The following is a 21,458-nucleotide window of genomic DNA, read 5'->3' on the forward strand; positions in this document are numbered from 1 at the left end:
CGAATAGTGAGATAGGGTTTGAGTTCTCCGTGTGAAGCGCCAAGTGACCAGGATTCGTATGATTGATTTCAATATCGTTTGATCATCGTTCTTGCTCAATGGGTACCTTTGGTGCGATATTGGCTCGATACTTTAAATCATGTGAGAGTTGTGACTACGGTAACCAATCAATAGATTTGCCATTCCAGAGTTCGAATGTCCCCGAGTTTCATATCCCATTGCTGCTCGATCATTTTGCCACATGTACTTTGAGCTACATCAATCTGGTGGGTGAGGTCAGAGTAGCGTGTACTTTTCCATCTCTTTGAGCAGAATCTCTTTTAGTGTTTAAACTTTTTGTTCATTTTATCAGGTACTTTTCTCTTTTGTTCTTTGGTTAAGTCCTTTTTTCAAAAACGGATTGTTTTGATTTGTGTGGTTCTTCTAGTGTTCTTGTGTTTCATGCGTTTTTAATAAAACTTAAGAACGAAGTTCGAAAAATTAATTTATCCAGTTTTAATCTGGGTTTAATCTGGTTTGGGTAATTGTGAGACTCTTTCATACATGCGGTTGGTTATTAAGTATTGGAAAGCTGGGTTAGTTAGTTTAAGCTTAGTTATAATTCCTTCCAACCGGGTTAAGTTAAAATTTTAAAACACGTGAAAGTAAGTTAACGGCGTTATCAGTTAGTTTGTCAAATTGGAAATTCATTTCTAAAACAATTCTACAGTGGCAAGTTACTCAATTTGTGTGGAAATAATGCGTGAATAAGGGCGAGTGAAACAAAAAAAGCAAATTTCACAAACTTGAGCATTGTGAGCAATTTATTGCTAATTATTAAATCTATTTTGCTTGAAAAATTCATAAGGATCGGATTTGGAAAAAAAATTCTATTGTGGAAGTTGTTTTTATTTACCTTTTCACTGCGTAGAAGTTAACAAAAAAAATCTATTGCGCGGATGATGTTAACTTCATCAGAGGTTGCGTAAAATTCTTGGCTAGTGAATTGAATTAAGTTATACAACTTGCGGGATAAGTTTTAAATTGAACTTGCGGGATATTTTGGTGCAGGAGTCTTCATGTGAGAAAATATTTGTGAGGAGGAACAAGATCTACATTTGTCTAACGGGATCATAATTACGGAGGATGCCGCAGAGATTCGTTGATTTGATACAATAAACGAAGTTAAGGAAATCTGGTGATGTGTATTTAGAGTTATTTAACTTGAAAGGGTGGTGAGGGTTGCAGGATGGTGAACTGTGAAGGAATTGTCTTCGGGGAAAATTTTTCATTAAATGGGAGTATGTTTGAGTTTAGTTCTCAACATAACTTCGTGAGAACAATAAAAATCTCGTTCATTTGGTGTTAGGAAGCTGAATGTCACAGCAAATTGGTGAAACTTACTAAAAAACGGTTCGTAAGCTTTTGTGTTCTTTTTTGCATAAACTTTGGTAGATCAAAGTTTTTGTTAGTACTGTTAAGGTGAAAGATGTATTCGGTTTTGATGGAAAACTTTTCTGTTAATTGTGAAATCACTGGAGCGTCAGTATCATACTTCCATATGTCGGATGAATGTGTGATGAAACGGTTGAATCTCTGATTTAAGCCTATGTTAGTATATTGATTCAAGTGTAGTGCATTGGTATATTGGTTAAAAATTGTATCACAGATCTCATCATCGTCGGCGTATTTTCTTAATGGTACTTTACGTGGGTTAATAAAATTATAATTTGAAACCCAGAAAGAGACTGCAGAAGGGAATATTTGTCAGCATAGCATATTGGGCTCGTTGGGCTTGATTTTCAGCGTTGAAATATGTGTACTGGGGAAGAAGGGAAGGTTTTCTACAAAAAAACGGTGGTGTATTGGTATGACGTGGATCATGGTTTCGAAGAATTCTAGATGGTCGTTGGCGAAAAATTAGAATTTGTGGTGGGTTTCTTTGATATTTTCGTTTCATCAGAGTTTGTTGTGCTCGGGTGGAGGAGATGTGGACAGATGGTATGGATGGTTCGGAAGTTGAAGTGGAGTGGGTCAGTAGATGAATAGTTAGTACGTTATTGATGTTATGAATTTGTTGCTGATTAGTAATAAAATCGTCCAGGTCATGCTCAAGCTGGTCATCAGTAATTAGGCTAGGTATGTCGGCTGCATTACTCGAAAGATGGGGAAATTAGGGGTAGCGTTAGTATGTGAGGAAGTGGAAGTGGAGTTTTCAACAGGGTAGGGTTAGTTATGAGTTAAAAAGGTGGTTAAAAATTAGTGGGACTGGGCACTGAATTCGAAATTCATTGGGTGTGTCATCAGAATCCATGTGTGGTGAGTTAGATGAAAAACTGGGTAGGGGAGAAGAAATGAGATCAGAGATTGTGATAAGACGGTTGAGGGATACAACTTGGTGGCTCATCGTGGGCTAAAAAGATTATTGTTTTGAGAACGAAAGTTTTTTGTGTGTGGTTTTTCGATAATTTGATTGTATGTGTCATCGTTGTTTTGTGGTTGAAGTGTTATATGAGATAGTGCTTCGTTGTAGGTTGTTAATCTGTAACATACGTTCTGCTGCACAGAGTGCACTCCTACAATTTTGTGGTATTATTAGTAGGGGTGGTGATTTTGTGAATTGGGTAATAGTGGTGGTGATGTAGGTGTGGTACTTGTATTTCCTTATAGAGTGTCGGATGCGTTTGATTTAATGCCTTTTTTGTATTGGCTAATTTGTGCATCGAGACGGTAAGCAATTCTCGCCATACAATTTTATATTGTAGCCAGACCCAATATTGCACTGAGTTTTTTCTCCAGCAGCAGTGGTTGTTTGCTTAACGATATTGAGATTAAGTCCGGGATGGCTTTCTCATAGAGTAATTTCGGATAAGTTACACCTTCTGTTCGTCACGCTATTTTAATTTCAGCCGGATAGGTTCGTGCAACTTCTTAGTTTACTATCCATCCTAATCTACTCTTATATCTCCTAGTCTCAATAGATCAAGTCTATACTGGTTTTTTGCGCGGTGTAGAATCAAGAACTGCTCTAAGGAAGAGCAACTGTTTGGAAGGTTAAATTTATTTTTTTCAGGCTGAAACTTTAAATGGTTTTAACCTTACAAATTATCAGTCATGGATCACGGATTGGTAAGTTCTAAGTATTTTACAGATATAATTTCTAAGAATATAATAGGATCTAATAAATACTCATTTTGATTCGGTTCCACCCATCCGGGGCTTAGAAAGTTTAACAGTCTTAAGTTTGTTCTTGTCAAGGATGGATGGAGAAATTTTTTTATTTCTTCTCGGAGAAGATTCGTTTGAATCGGTGAAAAAGTGAAGAGAGAAGAGAAACAGTTGCTCCTGTTGTGGAGTAGTTGTCTTGATAGAGAGAGAAGGAGTACAGTTCCTCGTATTGTAAGAGAAAGTTTCGCGTATCGTGATTGAGTTGAGGGGTTGGATCTATGTTGCATAATTAAATGGTGAACTTTCGATTTCGTTAAAGAGAGCGAGACCACGTGCATTATCAATTATTCATCGAATAGTGAGATAGGGTTTGAGTTCTCCGTGTGAAGCGCCAAGTGACCAGGATTCGTATGATTGATTTCAATATCGTTTGATCATCGTTCTTGCTCAATGGGTACCTTTGGTGCGATATTGGCTCGATACTTTAAATCATGTGAGAGTTGTGACTACGGTAACCAATCAATAGATTTGCCATTCCAGAGTTCGAATGTCCCCGAGTTTCATATCCCATTGCTGCTCGATCATTTTGCCACATGTACTTTGAGCTACATCAATCTGGTGGGTGAGGTCAGAGTAGCGTGTACTTTTCCATCTCTTTGAGCAGAATCTCTTTTAGTGTTTAAACTTTTTGTTCATTTTATCAGGTACTTTTCTCTTTTGTTCTTTGGTTAAGTCCTTTTTTCAAAAACGGATTGTTTTGATTTGTGTGGTTCTTCTAGTGTTCTTGTGTTTCATGCGGTTTTAATAAAACTTAAGAACGAAGTTCGAAAAATTAATTTATCCAGTTTTAATCTGGGTTTAATCTGGTTTGGGTAATTGTGAGACTCTTTCATACATGCGGTTGGTTATTAAGTATTGGAAAGCTGGGTTAGTTAGTTTAAGCTTAGTTATAATTCCTTCCAACCGGGTTAAGTTAAAATTTTAAAACACGTGAAAGTAAGTTAACGGCGTTATCAGTTAGTTTGTCAAATTGGAAATTCATTTCTAAAACAATTCTACAGTGGCAAGTTACTCAATTTGTGTGGAAATAATGCGTGAATAAGGGCGAGTGAAACAAAAAAAGCAAATTTCACAAACTTGAGCATTGTGAGCAATTTATTGCTAATTATTAAATCTATTTTGCTTGAAAAATTCATAAGGATCGGATTTGGAAAAAAAATTCTATTGTGGAAGTTGTTTTTATTTACCTTTTCACTGCGTAGAAGTTAACAAAAAAAATCTATTGCGCGGATGATGTTAACTTCATCAGAGGTTGCGTAAAATTCTTGGCTAGTGAATTGAATTAAGTTATACAACTTGCGGGATAAGTTTTAAATTGAACTTGCGGGATATTTTGGTGCAGGAGTCTTCATGTGAGAAAATATTTGTGAGGAGGAACAAGATCTACATTTGTCTAACGGGATCATAATTACGGAGGATGCCGCAGAGATTCGTTGATTTGATACAATAAACGAAGTTAAGGAAATCTGGTGATGTGTATTTAGAGTTATTTAACTTGAAAGGGTGGTGAGGGTTGCAGGATGGTGAACTGTGAAGGAATTGTCTTTAGGGGAAAATTTTTCATTAAATGGGAGTATGTTTGAGTTTAGTTCTCAACATAACTTCGTGAGAACAATAAAAATCTCGTTCATTTGGTGTTAGGAAGCTGAATGTCACAGCAAATTGGTGAAACTTACTAAAAAACGGTTCGTAAGCTTTTGTGTTCTTTTTTGCATAAACTTTGATAGATCAAAGTTTTTGTTAGTACTGTTAAGGTGAAAGATGTATTCGGTTTTGATGGAAAACTTTTCTGTTAATTGTGAAATCACTGGAGCGTCAGTATCATACTTCCATATGTCGGATGACTGTGTGATGAAACGGTTGAATCTCTGATTTAAGCCTATGTTAGTATATTGATTCAAGTGTAGTGCATTGGTATATTGGTTAAAAATTGTATCACAGATCTCATCATCGTCGGCGTATTTTCTTAATGGTACTTTACGTGGGTTAATAAAATTATAATTTGAAACCCAGAAAGAGACTGCAGAAGGGAATATTTGTCAGCATAGCATATTGGGCTCGTTGGGCTTGATTTTCGGCGTTGAAATATGTGTACTGGGGAAGAAGGGAAGGTTTTCTACAAAAAAACGGTGGTGTATTGGTATGACGTGGATCATGGTTTGGAAGAATTCTAGATGGTCGTTGGCGAAAAATTAGAATTTGTGGTGGGTTTCTTTGATATTTTCGTTTCATCAGAGTTTGTTGTGCTCGGGTGGCGGAGATGTGGACAGATGGTATGGATGGTTCGGAAGTTGAAGTGGAGTGGGTCAGTAGATGAATAGTTAGTACGTTATTGATGTTATGAATTTGTTGCTGATTAGTAATAAAATCGTCCAGGTCATGCTCAAGCTGGTCATCAGTAATTAGGCTAGGTATGTCGGCTGCATTACTCGAAAGATGGGGAAATTATGGGTAGCGTTAGTATGTGAGGAAGTGGAAGTGGAGTTTTCAACAGGGTAGGGTTAGGTATGAGTTAAAAAGGTGGTTAAAAATTAGTGGGACTGGGCACTGAATTCGAAATTCATTGGGTGTGTCATCAGAATCCATGTGTGGTGAGTTAGATGAAAAACTGGGTAGGGGAGAAGAAATGAGATCAGAGATTGTGATAAGACGGTTGAGGGATACAACTTGGTGGCTCATCGTGGGCTAAAAAGATTATTGTTTTGAGAACGAAAGTTTTTTGTGTGTGGTTTTTCGATAATTTGATTGTATGTGTCATCGTTATGAGATAGTGCTTCGTTGTAGGTTGTTAATCTGTAACATACGTTCTGCTGCACAGAGTGCACTCCTACAATTTTGTGGTATTATTAGTAGGGGTGGTGATTTTGTGAATTGGGTAATAGTGGTGGTGATATAGGTGTGGTACTTGTATTTCCTTATAGAGTGTCGGATTCGTTTGATTTAATGCCTTTTTTGTAATGGCTAATTTGTGCATCGAGAAGAATTTTAATATTTTAATTATCGAGTTGGAAAAAAGTTCAATATGAATCCTATAAAACTAAACATGGCGTATAATACAGTCAATCTTTCTAAGATGTGGTAGGGCCATCCTAGGAGCGCTATGAGGTCACAAGTAAAATACAAAAACAGTGATTGTTCACATATCTTTTTGGCGACATTTTTTTCCATTTAGATAAAGATAATTTTTAATGTCTTTAAAATGTCCACAATAATCTTGTCTATAGGTATCTGAAAAACCAGCTGTTTTTTCAGCGAGTTATCGAAGATTTTGGTCAACTGATTGTCTTTGATTTTTATCCATTATAGTGAGAAGTTCTTGAAAATGTTGGGTACGAATGTGATGTTTTATATTTGATTTCGGGTACATGTCTATGGATTGTCTATGGAGCTCTTTTGCGGATGTTTTTGGGTGAAAAATTCTTTAAAAACTGCTTTAAAGTAGGGTGTGGTGTGAGAAGATTATAATGTTTATCTTCGTGTGGGTTGAGTTGTACTATATTTTGGCTTTTTTGCTGATCCACATGGGACTTATTTCCAATATTTCAGTTCATTCTAATTCACACAAATGATGTAGTGTTTGGAGTTCTGAGAGCAAAATTTCTATAAAAATTTTGCTAAGTCTGTTTTTAAGCTTCAAATCTAGACAAATGTCATAATGAGTTGCATCAAACTATGTGTTAATCATGAGTGATAGTTCTTATAGGAGAGTACACCATGGTTTTCGTGGAGAACTTTTCCTCCAGTGTTTCCGTTTTTTTTGTAAATTGTTACCGGGATGTAAGATGTTTCATCTTCTTAATTTCGGTTTGTGGTGGCAATGTCTTTTTTTACTGTTCGCATATCAAATTCTTTTTTGTATTCGACAAGAGTATTGGGTGCGAAAAATTTGCTTTGGCTATTTGGATGCTATTTCTGTTTCAGGGTAATTTTGAAAACCTGTTTATTTATTTTCGATTCCCGGTACAATTTTATATTGATTTGGTTATGATCTTTTCCGATCAGAACTTGGTATTGAAAGATATGAGTTCTATGAACTTTTTTTGCGAATTTTTATTATTCTGACGTGAGTTTTAGCAAGTTGGAATGTGATACATGTGACTTCAGAAAATCAAACTATTGATGCCTATGTGAGTGTTGTGGGAAGTAAAAATCCTTGTTCATTTTTAGAAGGCAAGCAAAATCCTTTATATAAAATAGTGTCATCTCTTAAATCAGTTGTTAATTGCACTTTTTCTAGTTGAATTTTCCAATCGAAAACGTTATTTCTCGATATCTTGAGTCTTCAGTGTCTGCTGTACAGTTTGACGGGTTATTTATTCCAATCTGAGGTATCCAGTTTTTATCGTGGATGTCAGTTAATGTAAGTTAAACGTCCGTTTACACAATGATAAGGAAACTTTTCTCATCAGTTGAATATGGCCTCGGTGTTGTTCAAGTTGAGCTTGGTCTGCGAAAAACGTGAAAATTGACTACTTTCTATTGTTTTTTTAGTAGTGACTATTTTTAGACGTTTCATTTCATTTTTGCATTTTTTGGGGCCATGTGTATTAATCGTTTTATATTACTTTGATAGAATGATTATTGATCAATTCTGTTTTTGTTTCTTTTTGAAACTTGGGAACAAGGTACTTCCTTTTCAGAGAATTTTCCTGTGAATTTATAAATTGTTAGAGTTGTAGCGCGGGTTTTGAGTAAGGCATTGCGGTTGTGAATTCGATTTCTTGTGGCTCAGATGCACTTTGTGTGACCAGGTTAGTTACGTTTTTTTAACTTTTTTTGTTCGTGATCTTCACAATCATAATGGGTTCCGAGGAGATGTTTTGTTTCTGATCGGAAGGAGGAGTTTTGATGATTTGTTGGTTCAAGGTGTACTAAGAAAGAAAAAAACATATTTGATAAAAAGGTACAAATATACATATATGTGATAGTCTTGAAAGGGGGATTGTAGAAGGTTATAAACCCATTGTTTTCTTTATGTATCTATCGTGTTTATAAATTAAATAATTCTGTGCTTTTAATTGGAAGGAGGAATGATTGAACTCTTATATCTGGTTGTGACTGTAGCAAAGGGTGATGTACAAAAATTTTGAATTTTACAGTTATTTGAAAAGTAAGAACTAAAAGTTGAGGTCAAAGTATTTGAATATTATGCTCTTGAATGTCTTTGTGTATATCGTGTCTATTTTGTAGTCTATTCAAGGCCCAAATATGGATGCAATTACTATTGAGGTGTTGTCCAATTAATGGTGGTGATTCTACAAATAAATTCAAACCTAAGCAGAGGGGTTTAACTGTGTTTTGTAATTCTTGATATCGATCGCTTAATTGATATGGAAAGTTTGTGGGAAAACTATTTCATGGCGTTATACGTGTTACCGAAGGTGTTGATGGAAGAAATAGTGTTTCTGATATTGACAAGGGTGTCTCTGTGGAAATTTTTATTGGTTTATTTACATGGTTTGGTTCGTATCGAGAAAATGTCTGGGTCATCCAAAGTGGGAGTCTATGGGTTGACGTGGGGTGATTAAAATGATTTTCACGAATTTTTTTGGAAATAAGTGTTGAACCTAAATAATCGGATAGAATATTCGGTGTTTGTTGTGGTGATGTTAAAATAAGTGGCGGAGGGGTACTTTGTATTGAGCTTTGGAAAAGATCTAGGGGCGTTGATGTTGGGGATGAGGGTATGTTGAATTGAACTCTTGGTGTTGTTAGGTTTCTATTGCGTCTTGGATGAATGTTTTGTCTGTCAATTGTAGTTGATGTATTTTGGTTTTGGCTTTGGTGTCCTATTGGGATCTTGTTGTTTTGAGTGGTAGATATTATATATTAGCTCATAATATGGTTCACTTAGGGGTGCGTAAGGATGGGCGGGTGTTAATGGTTCTGACGGTGAAGCGTGTCTTTCTTCAAAGATGTAAGGATTTTCTATGTAAGATATACGAGTAGATGATTGAGGTTGGTTAGTTTGACTAGATGTAGGTGTTGACTGGGGTCCTGGGATGAGATGGTAGGTGGCAAAATTTTAATCGGGATTGTGTTCGCAATTTTGATGTTTACCTATGGTTCTTTCGATGTATTATTTAAGTTTTTTTTTCTTAGTAAAATTCTTCCGCAAAAAGGATTATTAAAACGATTGCTGGTATAAAAGCGATTATTGCTCTTTTTATACACATATAAAATGTCAAGATGAAGGAAGCTACTAATGTTAGAAAATTTTTAAAAAGAATTACTATGTCTTTTTTTAGCAAGTTTTGTATCATCTACAAAAATTAATTAATAACTTACCTGATTAGGTGGTCAATAGTTTTGGAGAGCGAAAGGCCTGTGTGAATGAGGGAAAATAAATTTTAAAGTTTATACTGAAAATTAGAATTTTGATAATTGTAAATTGTAGTATACCGGTTATGAAAAAAACAAGGTGTTAAAATTACAGAAAAATTTGAAAGAAGTTGTGAAATAATTGTTTTGAGATTTTGTAGAACTGAACATCGAGTGAGCATTCAAAGTAAGATTTGCTTTGTTGATGTCTTTATTTCATTTTTTTGAAGTTTTATCAAGTGAAGTCAAAATGTTTGAAGATTTTTGACAAGTATCTTGGCTCATAAGAGTTTCTGGTGAAGGGAAGTCTGGGGGCTTAGGTATCAAGTTTCAGATGCTTGTTTTTATTTATGGGATAATCTGGGCTTTTTGTGAGGTAGGTTAGCTTTAGGCTAGATGATTGGTATGATTTTGTCTTTGGGCTATTTTATTTTTTGCCAATGGTAATTTTCTTATTAGAAATTGAAACAAAATTTTTTTGATTTTTCTATTGGTTGATAGAAAGGGGTTGTAACTTTTATATGGTAATTATTTTTTTTTGTCAAATATAGGGGTTTGCTTATTTTTGACCTGGAAGTCTTGGAATTGTAGTCTTAGATCTAGTTCAAGTTGGACTTATATCGGCTACTGATGAAGGTGGTGTTTGAATAAAGTGTAAGATGAAATCAAGTGAATTGATTGGTTGGTCTTGAACAAGTAATTTATGATAAGTAGTAATACAGAAAACTGGAGCAATTTGTTCAAAATACAATGAAAATGGTTCAGATATATATATGTAGAATGTTTTTAGGGGTAACGGTATTGGTAGTTTTATTGAATCAGAGTGTTGTTGGAATTCTACTTTCTTTCTTTAATAGTTCAGATTGGGTGATAAAATTTTTGTAGTCTTTTCTTGGTTGATTTCTGAGACAAAATTACAGATGTTGTTGTGATCTTTCTTTAATTTCTGATAGTAAAAAGAGTAGTTTGTGGTATGTTTTGTGGATTATATAGGGATAAAGTTGTAAATTAATTGAATTTCTAGGTGTTTTGATTTTTCTTTTGTCTTTTGTTGTTTCAACAATGTGTATTCCTGTAAAGGAAAATATAAGTGTTATTTCACGAAGAGCGTATTCTTTCGGGTAACGTGGTAAAAAGTTGTCTCTATGTTGTTTCACTTCCTTTTGTTAGAATCAGTTAATTTATATGTAACGTCTGTGGGTTTTTCTATAATTTGGTATGGTCCTTTACGGACAGGTTGTAACTTTTTTGAGATATCTCATTGTATTGAAATTTTGGCATTACTACAAATCTTGCTATTTTAAAATCTGATGCTGCAGTAAAGCGTGAATTTATATGAGATTGAATATTTTGTCTTTGTAATAAATTCTCCGCAACTTTCCGAGAACTTTCGTTGTGTTTTATCTTTGTTTAAAACCCATTCTGTGTGGGTGCCACAAGCATATTTCAAAAACTGTGGATGATGAAAATGATCTTCATTATGATTGTGAAGTGGTAGTTTAGAAAGAAATTGAATCTTTTGTCGGTTGGCAATGTCCGTGTGCATTTTTGGAGGAGTTTGCTGAGAACGTTATGGGTTTACGTGGTTTTTGGTTGAAAACAATTTAATACGGTGATAGTTTGAATGCTGTTGTGATATGAGAGTTATATGCTATTGGGAATAATTTTATGACTGTTGACCATTCGGTGTATTTTTTTTGTTTTTTTTTGTTTTCGTTTATGATTTAGTGTTTAATGGGTTTGTGGAAAATGTTATAAAGATGATATAAATTAATGATTTTGTTATTCGTGAATTCTGTTCCATTAACTATGACAAGAAGTTCGGGTAGTCTCATTTTTGCTTTTCAGTGCTCACAGATTTTTGTTCATGCATAATTATCATTACAATGAGGCACAGGGTTGAGTGCTACATTATGTTTAAATGCGGCTACAATTATCATTATATATGAGTTTCCTTCTGAGGAGGGGGATATATGTCTTTTGTGTCGAATGAGATTCTATGGTTGAAATACAAACTTTGTCTTTTATAAGCCCGTTTTTCTGCAAATGTTTCTCATGTGGGAAAGGTTCATTTAATTGACATGTTATACAGTCGTTACAAAGTACTTGGTGCATTTAGAAAATAAAAGTTTTGCGTGAAATTTGAAAATGATTTTTTTTCTGATCCTGTATTTTTTTTGTATCAAGGGAGTGCAATATATGGAATGCTTTTTAATAAAATTAATGGGAAACAGGGTTTTTTCATATCTGGGTGATGATATTCTAATATGTCAGTATTTTCGTTTTTTTGTGGTTTTGTTAAATTTTCGGAAATGTCGGAGTAATGTATTGTTTCATAAATTTGTAATTTTGGTTTTTGCGGGTTTTGTTTTGTATTTATGCCAAATTTTCATTTGTCTGATGACATTGTCAATTTTTTTATTCTTTTTGAGTAAATCAATTGCTAAATCTACTGTACATGATAAGAGGATATTTTTAAACTATTGACTTGATAGAGTTATATTGTCCAAAGTGTCTTGTAAATCAAATTCTTTATTTAGTTTATAATTTTGACTTGTTTCTAATGCTCCTGCCAAACTTATTGTATCGATAAGGTCTTCCATTTCTGATAATCGAAAAGAGCAAATGCGTTGTGGTTTTTGTTGATGGGATTTTAGTTGTGTGTTGTTTTTTATCCACGATGAAAAAGTATTTGTTTGAATGTGCCTTTTTCTAGTAAACCTTCTTCATATTGATTATTTTGGCAAGTTAAGTAGGGTGGAAATTGTTTTAGCGTATTATTTGTTTAGTATCGGAGTCAATTGTGACTGCATATACATATTGTAATTGTTGTAATCTTTCGTCTTTAGCGAGAAAGAATTTTATTTTCTGTTGTATTTCTACGGTTGTTTTTCGTGTAAATAGCTCCGGCGGTGTATTCGACTAAGTGTGTCGGGTAGAGCAAGGTTTTTACCTGCTGCCGAAAATTTGAGTACGTTTGCAAATTCTATTAAACTTAATTGAAATCTATATACTCTATAGTTAAGATTAGATTTTTATCTAAAGAGAGACATTATGGGTTTATGGTCTGTAAACAAAACTGTTGGATGTTTTGATCCAAGGATCAAAAATTCATATTCTGTTAGTGTATTCATTATAGCTGTACACCCTCTCATGAGTGTAGAGAGTCTCAACTCTGCTTGTGTAAAAAATCTTGAGTTTGCTGATAATAAGATCATTTGGTTGGTGCGTTGATATGATTGTAAAAGAGCTGTGCAAATTTACAAATTAGAGGCGTTGCACATTGTATACAAAAAATGTTTTGGGTTGGGAATGCTGTCTTAGACTTGTTCATCAGAATTTTTTTGTCAAATGTTCGGGCGCTTCAAAGTTGTTTTGTTGTCTAAGGATGTTATGAAATGGTCGAGATATAATTGCATTTATATACATTTTTGACAAAAAAACTTCGATTTCAAGGCATTCTTGAGTTATCTTTTGGTTTGATGGTAGTTGAAGTTTTAAAATTGCAAATATTTTTTTTTGTTTTTGTGGTTTCTTCTGTGGTTTCTTCAATAAGGAGTTTTTTTGTGGTTCCTTCAATAATTTGTCCGAAAAGTTTCAAACGAGTAAAAAATATATGTGATTTGTCTGGGACTGCTTTCATGCTTTCAATTCTTTTAATAAAACTTATGATATCTAGAACTTGGAACGTTAGTTGATTTGTTTTTGGTTGTATGAAAACATCGTCTCTTCTAAATTTGTGATGACATTTGTACTTAAAATGAGTGTTCTGGTTTTTTTTACTCATAGAGGCAAAGAAGCTGCTGGTCCTATGGATAAACCATAAAATATTCTGTTCAATTCGTATTGTTGGTTTTCAATAACCAATTGTGTTAAGCGGCGTGATTGTTCAACTAGTGGCAATTGATTATATGCACTATTCATAAATGCTGTGGTTTTGAAATGTCCAAATATTTTTACGAGTACCTCCTGTATTGATTCTCTGGACCAGTCGCATTTTGATTTGTCAATTAAGGAGTTTAGATATCGCGCTTCTCAAATAATTTTAGGAGATTCGCCTGTTGTGAAATAATTACTGGGTTGATAAAAGTGTTTCCTTTAGGTTGTTTTTCTTTATCAACTGGTGAAATTATTTCGTTTCTTCGAGGATGTCTACAAGTCCATTTAATTTGTGTTCTAGATGTATTGGAACATCGCTTGCGGGTTGTTTCTAGAAAACTGTGTCGGGCTTAAGTGGAAGATGTAATGAGGAATGTATTTTGTCGACATCAAATTTCTTTGCTGCATACACCAGGGCCTATTTTAATAGTCAAATTACTAATTGTTCAATTTCTTGTTGATTAATTTGAGAATGTTGGAAATTAAAACTTGTTAAGAAATGTTGTTGTTCAGTTGTCGATTTTGAAAGTTGAAATGTATTTGTAAAAATAAAGATTTTTGTAAGACAACCTGTGTTTAGTTTCGAATCGTTCGTGATCTTATCAATAGATATTTCTTCATTAGAACTTGTTTTTTAGCAAATGTCTACTAATTTTAAAATATCAACTCTGTATGCTTTTTCCTGTTGAGCATGTAGTGTTGCGCTTGTTTCGCAATACCCTAGTAGTCCTAAAGAAGTGTGATTTTGTGTGGCGCATTGATGTATACATGAAGTGCTATTGTGTCTATATTTGTGTTTTTTGCATTTTTTATAGATGATATTGTTACTAGAAAAATTGTGAATTGGTCTGAATTCAAGGTCAGACATGTATTATTGTTGATTTTTTTTTACTATTATTATAATAATGAACCTGGTTAATAGAAAATCATATGCATGTTTAACCTTTTAAAAAAAGTAGGAAATGTATTTTTTGTTCTGGTGTATTTTTGTCTAATTTGCAATTTAATATTTAGAATTTTAACTGTTGGGAAAATTTTTGTTATGAATGGTATTCCAACTGTATTGTGTTTAATATTGGTTATAAGGAAGATTTTCTCAAAATATTTCATTAAAAGTTTTTTTTCATTGTTCGCGTTGATTTAAGGGATAATTAAATCTTTACATAGTCTATTAAACGTGTGCCTTGTGCTGTGGCTAGTTTACTTGAGGTTTTAGAAAATGGGAATTTTCGATGGAGTGCATGGATGTATTTCGATGTAGGAATTTTAATATTATTTGATTCTGCTTCTGTGTGATTTTCCAAAATTTTTTCTCTAGGTGAAAGTATTTTGGTTGTTGTGTGTTGATATGTATTATTCATATTTATGTTATTTTTGATTATATGAGGTGTGTAATTTATGTTGTCTGCTTGAAAATTTTTGATTTGTGGATTCTAATTCAAAAAGTTTGAATTAGGATTGTGATTCTGATTACATTTCAAATCAATTTCAACTTCGTATTCTTTTTTTATTTTTAACATGTATAAAGTATTCTGATTTTGGTTTCGCTTTCATCATCTTTGCTTTCACTGTGTATATAATTTAGTTGATTTTCCGAATTTGAGGTAGATTGTATTTGGTTCATTTGTCGTTGATGCTGATGTGTACTTTTTCTATTTAGAACAATTTAAATATTAGAGACTGATCTGGAATACTGATTCTGTTCCTACACTGATTATTCTGACTATTTGATCTAGTGTATCTGTTTTGTGATTAATAGTGTGAAATTCGTCAAAATGGTGATCTTTCACGAAAGTTACTAGAATGTGGGGATTGTGATCTGCTATTTTTATAGCTTGTTGGAAGTGTTTTTTCTGAACTATTGTTCCTTGAAATGTTCTTGTTTAGAAGATGTTGGTCTTTTTTCATGTATTGCTAAAAAGATTTAGTTGGTTCTCAATATTTTGGTGGTCTATTTGATTTATCTTTTCGTTTCTGTCTTCACTCAGCAATACTGTGTCTGTATCTGCGGCAGTAGTTACCCCATTTTTTGAATAAAGGTCTCCCATGAATTTGGGTGCTTTTCATTTATGTTCAGAATTTAGGTGATAAATCATTATCGTAGTCTGGAATCATGGTAATGTGTGAAGTTGTTGTTTGGATATTTTTACCTATTGCAATTTCAAAGTTTCTGTTTCTTCAAATTTCATTGTGATTTCAACTTAATCTAATTTGTCTAGAAGTTTGCAAAAATCTCTATCTGGTTCTCGGATTGATCATGAATGTGATGCTCTCTTTTTTTTGCTATTTTTCTTAACTGTGGTGTTAAGGTTATCATTAGAACTTCTGTCAGTTAAGTGTTTTTGTAGTCGTGTGTGTTTAGGGAATAAGCATATTGTACCAGAGTTTCTATTATAACAGCGAGTTGTTTTTTATTTTCGTGCGGAAATCTGCAAAATTATTACATAGAGCTCTTTGGCGCTGTTTGTTTCTTTTAGAATGAAACAATTTTGAGAATTCTTGAGTAAACCGTTTCCGATCGGATTTAATCTCTATAGGTAAAACTGAAAACCAGTTTTTGCTGCTCCGTCAAGAAAAATTTATATTAGTGCTGTGCGTCTATGAATCCAATTTTGGTGAAGTGGTCTTTTGAGGGGTTTTGGGCCTATAATTAGGATTACTTTAGCTGTGACAGCATTTAAATAATCATCTACTGAATTTTGAGGATCGGTTTTTGTAAATTCCACGAGTAGTTTATTAGATAATTTAGATGATCCAACTCATAAGGTATGGATTCATTGTCATTTGAAGTGATTCTGCTGTATTTCATTTGTGTGTAAAACTTCTGAATTGATTTTTTGTAATTTCATGTTGTTGTAGGGTAGTGAAATTTCATTTTTCATGGATTTGGTTAGCTAACCTTTATTATTTGTATATTATTGTGACAGCGTGTTACTAGTTATTTTCACCAAATTTCGTTTTTGAGGGAATTGTTGTTGTGCTTGTCATAGTTGTTGAGGGTCCAGGTAAGGTTCAAAAATTTCTGTTTGAAAAATATCATCTGGTTGATTTATATCTTTCTAATGGTTTTTTATGTTGATTACTATCTTACTGCTGTTGGTTTTGGTGAAACTAAGTTTCATTTCCGAGTAATCTGATTAGCTTCTTGTAAATTGTTTATATTTGAGTTGTTTTTGTTTTGCTGAAAAAAAGGATAGTTTTCAAACGGTCTGTCTGATATTTTCTGTCGATAAAACTCACAGGTTGATATATTGAGTTTTTGGTACCTATTCGAGATAATTATGTTTTTGAGATTGATTCTGTGTTTTATGAAGTGGTCTTGCTACATTACTAACGTTATTAATTTGGAAAATTTCGAAATTTTAGTTTGCAAAGATAATACCGTTGGTATACTTTGGTTTGTTAGGTGGGTGTTTTTTATATATTGGTCTGTATGTTTGATCATCCACATGTGAGCATCTGGGAACGATTGATGGTTTTACTAATGAATATTTGGATTGTAATGCCTTTGAAAGAATTGGATTTTTGTTTTTATTGTCGGATGTATAGGAGAGATACTTTGTTGTGTTGTTGTAGGTAATGTTTCAACCATTTTTTTCATTTAGAAAGTGTGATGGGAATTGATTATCTTGCTGCGTTAGATTTTTAGTTCAGCTTGGAGTTTCTTTCAAGTTTAAAAACGTTGAATTTAAACTATTATTCCTTCTTCTATTATTGAATAATGTATTGTAATTTAATGGTGTTGTGTCAGTTGATAATGGAGTTACTCTCAATTAATCTTTATGTACTGAGATGGTTGCAATTGCTGCACTTGAGATATCATTTGGGATGTTGAAAAAAAACATGAGACCAATGAGGGTCCCATTTATAATCTGTTGCATCTGCTAAAGTTATTTCATTGTTAGTTTGTGGTCTAAAATTTTTTCTTGCCTGTGAAATGAGATCTAGATTGTGTTGAAAATAATATTATAACGAACTATGCTAGAAACTTTTGTATGTCCAATTTTTTTATTTGTGATATTTCAATGTCAGTAAGTGTTTCGTGAAAGGAGTAATTTTGCGTCTTACTATTGCGTGTCTGGATGTTTCGGGCGGAGATACATAAGTTGTCTCGTTTGGTTCTAATATTGAAATGAAACAATAAATGATAGAGAAAACATCATTTGTGAATACTGAGTTTGCTTATTGTGAGTTTTGATGCTAAATATATATTATATATTCTATAAAACTTCTCGAGAAATCTAATTCTATATCATCCGGTTTAATTCGGTGTAATGGTTGGTTTGATGATTTTGGTGACAGAATTTCAATAGTAAACCTGCCGTAATGTGAAATGATATTACCTATGCTTGATAGATATTGATCTAAGACTTGTATTCTGATTTTTAACTCTTTTTTTTTTCACTTTTTGATCAAAATTTTTGTTCACTTTGGCTATTTCCTTTTTGGAATAAACTTAGGATTAAATTGTGACAAAAATTTACTTGTCCTCTGATGGATCACTTGTTGGGTCAATAATAAAGGGTAGAATAGAGTCATCATCAAGCTATCGTCCTACTGAATCTTTTTTTGTTTGAGGTTACAGTTAACGTGTTGCTTTCAATATGTTGTGTTGGTTGATTACACTTGAATAGTCTTACTGGTTTGCGTAATTAGGAGTTTTTTGTGGATGATTTTTTGTGGATGGTTTTTTAGGACTCTTGCCTTTTTATGGATGATGCTGTTGTGGCTTCCGATTCGGCTATCCTTTGTTTTTTTACTGGTTTGTTTAGGTCGTGTATTAGATATCAAAGATTTTGAAGCTTTTGTAATGTAGCTGAATCAGATTCCGAAACTGCGTTTTGTGTTCTGGAGTATTTCATTTTTTTTGTTTGTTTCTGTTTCGTGATTATTGTCTTCGTTTTTGTTTGCCTTTTTGATGTATCTTATGTTTTGTTTATGCGGTATAATTACAATATGGCATCTTTCTTCTCTGATTAAAAACTTATGGATTTTTATTGTTTGTTCATCTCTCAAAAATTTTCTTGACATAAGTGTTAGAAAGATGGGTGCAAAACCCAAGTTTTAGATTTCAATTCCCTAAATTGTTAATCCTTTGTTTATCCTAATCTTTGGGGTTAGATTGTTACGAACAGACAGGTTGGAGAGAGAGCATATCGATTCGTTAGAATGGTTTTTTACTTTCTCGAGTGGCTGAGTTACATTTAAGAAAAACTTAATCTTATTTCATTGGGGTTCTGATTTGAGACCAAGGGTTGGAGAATAGTAAATCAAACCACAAGTTTCAGGTATACTTAGAACACAAGTAGATCGTTGGATACCATTTAGTTTTTGTTAGTCTTAAGATTTATTTAATTTTGGGTCAATTAGGAGGAGGGGCTCATGTGAAGGACGAGTAACCGAAGTTCTTCACTGTTTATCCTAATTAAAATGGTAAATTCTTCAAAAAGTTTCAATTAATCCGGGGTCGTATTTAAAGGTGGGAAAATGAATCGACGTTTAAGTTCCTTAGACACTTTTTCTAAAAAGCGGGGAAAACAAAATTGTTTAATTGATCCAAAGAAAGCCTCGATGATCGGATACTTAGAATGACAATAATTTGAAAGTTTGAGATTAATTTAGAGTTTCAAAGATCTATGGATGGCCTTGATGATCTGATATGGAATATTTTTAGGCTTTAATGAAACAAGGATAGGCCTTGACAAGGTTTTAAATAAGAGGTCGATATTTTATGGAAAGGTTAGGTTTTAAGTTTATATGAGGACAGTTTCCTTGTTAGTTATGCAGAATGTTTTAGATGAAGAGAAACAAAAACAGAAAATGAAAGTCCTGGAGAAGCAAGGAACTTTTTATAATTTTATTAAATTAGTTTAAATAAGACTACAAACTAATTATTTAATTATATTTTTTGTTGAATGATATATAAAATTTGAAAACTATAAAAATTTCAACGTTACTGCAGATTTGAAAATTTTGAAATAGATGACTGATTTCAGTCGACTGGTTGATATATCATTACTAATTTTTTTATCACAGAGAGATATATCGCTTTGGAACTAATCTTACTACTTTGTTTATTGCAATTCATGTTAGTGAATGAAAATGTACTCCATTAATTTTTTTCAGAGAATTACTCGTTGCAGTCTTTTTTTTTGTTTCACGATGTAGAGGCTTGGTTTGTCGTTTGGATTGTGACCTGGTGTCAGCCTGATTGTTCATTTGAATCGATTAGACTTATTGAGACGTGGAAATTAGCTAATTGAATTTTCAATTTTGTTTATCATTTTGTGGGGTGCTTTTGATCTTATTTCCAGTTTTTTCCAAATCTGATTAGTAGAGGTCTGTTCGAGACTCTTTTTGGTCGCACCAGATCGGTTCAAGTCCGGGGTGGCTTCCTCATAGAGTAACTTCAGAAAAGTACACCGTCTGTTCGTCACGCTCTTCATTTCATTGTCGGCCGGATAGGTTCGTGCAACTTCTTAGTCTAATACCAACTCTAATCGCACTCTTATATCTCCTAGTCTCATTAGATCTAGTGTATACTGGTATTATTGTGAGGTGTAGAATCAAGAACTGTTCTTAGGAAGAGCAACTGGCTGCTAGGTTAAACTTATTCTGTTCTGGCATAAACTATAGATAGTTTCAGCCTCACAATTTATAGTAAGTTTTAGTCATGGATTGGTTAGTTCTAAGTATTTTCGAGAGATAGTTGTCAAGAATATAATATTCTATAAAAATACTTGTTTTGATCTGGTTCCGATAATGTTGTATCGCTTTTACTGCTAAGTGTTCAATGACCTGTAAAAATTTGGGTCAAATTAACGTCTCCTTCAAATCTTTTTAGGGGGAGGATGCTAACTTGATTCTTCGTCGGAACTTTTGGCAAATCAAAATCGAGCATTTTACAGCAGATTGAAAATTTATTCTACTCAATCATTCAAATGAGACAAAGAGTTTAAAAAAATTGGGTTATTTTATGGCTCGAAGAATTTTTCGCTCCCCTCTCGTATAAACCTTAAAATTTTGAAAGCCAAATGAAAATTTCACATAACCAAAACATGTATTTGTTTCAATAAAAGACATGGCTACAAGAAACGTACAAGAGGCTCAGGAAAGCTACAAATCAAAACCCATTCGTAGGAAACCAGAGAGAATCGAATCCCACTTTCATTGAGACACTGCGTGTTCTAACCCCGATCTGATCTACTTAACAACCCCCCAAAGTATCTACTGCCCCTGTAAAAAACTGCTCCTGTCTCTCGCCCGCCCACTAGAGCAGTAAAGAACAGTAAAACACTAGTGCATTCTTTTCGAAAGTTTAACTTCGCTGAATTGCAAAATCTGTCAAAACTTGCTACTTCTTTGTTTTTTTTGCAATATAGGGTTCTTAGAATGAAATGAGCAGATACAAGGACGTGAGAATTGGTTCGAGCTCATGATTTCAGTCAATCTTTTTTTACCTTCCGAGATGTTATTATAACTTAAGTGTGTCTCCCCAAAGCTCCAAATATTAACCCGGGTTGATCAAAATGTGCAACCATACGTCGCACCATGCATGGTTCCATGGAAGCCATGAAAGCCGACGTATTTTTATGTTAAAATAACAGATTTTCCATGCATGACGCGACGTATGATTCCACATTTTTAAAGTATGGGGGACTTCAAATTAGACAATATTGATACTTTTACTAGGGCTGTTGATAATTTATATGTCACCATGGAAGCTTGCAATGTATGGTTACTGTGGTATCATGCATGGCGCGACCTAACTGCTAAGATTTTTGAATTTGTTATCTAAAAATTTGTGTTTCACAACAAAAAGACAAAGTACTACAGGTTTTGACTCGTTTGCTTGTTTTTAATTGTTTTCTTGTGTAAAAATTTATTTTCATTGTTATTTTTTCTAAAAACTCTAACTTTACACCTTTGATTTGAAAATCAGAACAAATTTTGTTTTGAGTCTTGATCTTGTGCCCTTCAAGGTATCTGATAAAGTTATAAAAAAAATTTCAAATTGAAGAAAAATAAAAAAACCTTCAGAGTTTCTTTTT

At 33.4% G+C, this 21,458-nt stretch overlaps 2 protein-coding genes across 2 annotated transcripts in view; one reads left to right on the forward strand and one right to left on the reverse strand.

The window, feature by feature from the left end:
* The window catches only part of LOC134839461 (uncharacterized), a 595,847-nt gene that overhangs the window by 416,660 nt on the left and 157,729 nt on the right, over positions 1-21,458 (forward strand). The window lies entirely within an intron of this gene.
* The window catches only part of LOC134839386 (cilia- and flagella-associated protein 221-like), a 475,835-nt gene that overhangs the window by 147,459 nt on the left and 306,918 nt on the right, over positions 1-21,458 (reverse strand). The gene's annotated exons all lie outside the window — the stretch shown is intronic.

This window comes from Symsagittifera roscoffensis, chromosome 1 (assembly GCF_963678635.1).
Source record: "Symsagittifera roscoffensis chromosome 1, txSymRosc1.1, whole genome shotgun sequence".
In the NCBI taxonomy this organism is placed as follows: domain Eukaryota; kingdom Metazoa; phylum Xenacoelomorpha; order Acoela; family Convolutidae; genus Symsagittifera; species Symsagittifera roscoffensis.